The 3040-nt window shown below is 43.2% G+C and overlaps 1 long non-coding RNA gene across 1 annotated transcript; it reads right to left on the bottom strand.

Annotated features, from left to right (window-relative positions):
- Positions 1–327: 327 nt before the first annotated feature.
- Positions 328–1840, bottom strand: LOC148119401 (uncharacterized). Its single transcript, XR_015735346.1, has 2 exons — positions 1770–1840; positions 328–1094 (listed from the first exon to the last, which is right to left on the bottom strand). It is a non-coding gene; the product is annotated as an uncharacterized LOC148119401 (long non-coding RNA).
- Positions 1841–3040: the final 1200 nt, after the last annotated feature.

Below are 3040 nucleotides of genomic sequence, written 5' to 3'. Positions count from 1 at the left end.
GCACATGTGTAACTATTACATCAGATAAAGGGAACAAGTAAGGGGAAATACATGGTATATTGGGATATTTGTGCTAAGTGCTTCATGCATATCTAGAATATCATAATCGTTTTAAAATAGCAGTGCTAACTGATAGCTTGTACTTGTGCATAATGAAAGTCAGTATCTCCAGCACACACTCATTTAGCCATCTTTGTTATGATCCAAAATACAGTCAAAATCAGCTTTCAACAGGATGAGGCAGATATCAAAGAATACAAAGAAGATAACAGGAGCATATCAGTAAGGTCATAGAGTCAGTTATAGAAGAAAAAAAGAACTCATGCATACTAACAGCCATATTGTACTTTATTCAGGAAATGAAGTCATGGAGACAACAACACAAACAAGGAAGCTCATGGTTTTGGAAACATCCTCTGAGTGCACAGGGTGGAAGCTGCTGCTCATCACTGAGCATCTGGGACACTGAGGTGGTGTGGAAAGAACAAACTGAGCCACCACTTAACAGCAGAAGGAGAAGAATCTCAGGAGAATCCCAACCCTCAAAGGGGTCATCACAGACACATGGAGGTGAAGGGGGGACAAAATTCTTCTGCAGCCATGACAAACTGTTAAGCAAATATGGACGTGTTTCTGTGGAAGTGGGGGAAGATAGATTTCCTCCTCTTCTCTTGTCTTGGTGACTGCTGCAGCACTCGCATGTACTTCTGTGGGAACATCTGCTGGCAAGGTGGAGGAGGATGCACAGGAGGGCAATTCTACTCTCATGGCTGAGGGGATCATGGTTGTGGGCACTTTGGAGGATACAAGGCTGTGTTCACATTCGACGATTACAAGGATATGGCCACGTTGGAGGAGGATAAGGAGGTGGACATACTGTAGTACAAATCTGTGTGCACCCTGGAGGAGGAGGACACGGCTGTGGGCACGTTGGAGGAAGATAAGTCTGTGGGCACATTGGAGGAGGACAAGCCTGTGGGCACTTCAGTGGACGAGAAGGCTCAGGAGACTTTGTGGGTGGGCACACAGGAGGAGTCTGGTTCGGCTGCTGGCACTGCTGCTCTTGAGAAGACATTGTGCTGAAGTATCAGGATCTGAAAGACATTACATGACAGTAATCATGAAATAGGGGTGATCTACACTGAAATGAGATATGGAGGTATGGAACCTCCCATCCATTTCTCTGTTCACACATGTACATATTCCCCAAACCCTGTTTTAGGACAGCCTGGCTTTACCCTTTCCTGTCAGCAATTTGTGGCACTAGCTGTGGGAAGTAACCTTAGTTTGATGTGTTATTCCTGGAAATAAACACATTATTTCAGTGAAACAAGGCTCCTTGCACACAGCAAAGCATTTAATACAGATGAATTCAAATTCAAGGAACCCTGAGGAATTTGATAACACATCCTTGTCTCTCCCTGTCTCCCTTGTCCCTTGTGACATCGAAGCAGGTTGTCTGGGGTATCACAATAAAGGACAGCTCAGGCAAGAACCAGAGTTTGATCTCTGCTAATGTCTAGGGTTCTGAGAGGGACACCAAAAGATGCATGTGAAAGAGAAAAATACTCTCCTCAACATCCTACCAAATAAAAGGTGCAGCCACCTTTCACTGTGGCCCATTGTATCCATTACAATATTTCTGATTGCTAAGTTGTTGCTATTCATCCCATGAAGACATCTGGACCGACCCATCACCCTTAGTCCCTCAAAAGTGACAGGAGCACAAAAGCAGAACATAAAGACAGACCAACTCAGGAAACACTCACCAGGTTCTCCAAAGGAGTCCAGGGCTTGAGCACCAGGAGTCTGCAGTCACACAATCAAGGGCCTCTTTATATGACTGACTGCCCTGCCCAGTGTGAGTAGAGCTGTTATTGTGGGCAGGTCCAGGAATTTCCCAACCAAAATGCAAATCCACGTATGACTGACTTAACAGGGACCTTAGAAAATAGGAAATATCCTGTTCCTGAACACCATTACTGTAGAGCCCTGTGACTCAGTGGGCACTCCTGTTTCTTCAGTTTCAGCAAGATCTCCCTGGTTATCTAAGTTGTCTTTCTTGAATGAAGATAGTATTTCTTTTCTTTGTTACACCTCTTTTGTGTCTGATGTGCTCTGCTTAGGCTGACTGATAAAATTTGTTACACTGACACACATATATTCTTGTTTTCTAGGTATAATTTGCCTGTGTTCTGAAAGGAGGACAGTCTTACAGGGGACTCCAGCAGTGCTCTCAGCTGCATCTTTGAACAACCTGTCTCTGGGGACAAGTCAGGATCCCTGCCTAGGTTTAATTCTTTCTGTTACCATAGAAAGTCAAATATGTTGCTCATAGGGGAGGCTGCTGCGCTTAAGTGTTAATCAGACCCTATTCATGACTGCCATCTCAAACGACATATTAGTGGTTGATATATAGACTCCCATCTAATGAAACTATAAGAATGCTTATCACGACAATCGAAGAACTAAAATCACACATATCTTAAGGAAGTATGCTCTTGCTAGAATAATTAGCATGAAGACTCACAATCACTCTCATTTCTCTTATGAAAAGCATTGTTGAGCGCATCTTGGTTGTGTTCATATCATCTTGAGTTTCTTCTAGAACTCAAAAAACAAACAATATGTTGAATCCTTAACATATAACACGTGTGCACAGACACTCATGCATGCATACTCACACATAGTCTGACATTTTTATCTGCCACGTAACTGCATATATCTCTTCTTGATTTTCTAATGCTTGTTAATGAGACATATAATGTTTGTTAATGAGACATATAATGTTGTTAATATTCCTGCATGAAAACTGGCAGAAATAATTAAAAGTTGTGTGTTTTGTCATTGTTGGATGACTTTAGAACACTTTGAGGGAGGCCTAGGGTCTGGGCACTGTAGAGGAGAACAAGGCTCAAAGCAGGATGAGGGTGGAAATTGCTCTTAGCACTTTGCGGGTGGGCACAAAGGAGGAGGCAGGCAGGGCTGCTTGTGCTGCTGCTGCTGATGGTAAGACATCATGCTGAAGTCTCAGGATATG

Source organism: Myodes glareolus, chromosome 17, assembly GCF_982192425.1.
Source record: "Myodes glareolus chromosome 17, mMyoGla1.1, whole genome shotgun sequence".
In the NCBI taxonomy this organism is placed as follows: Eukaryota; Metazoa; Chordata; class Mammalia; order Rodentia; family Cricetidae; genus Myodes; species Myodes glareolus.
The sequence above is the reverse complement of the archived record's forward strand: the minus strand, read 5'-3'. Positions and strand labels throughout refer to the sequence as shown.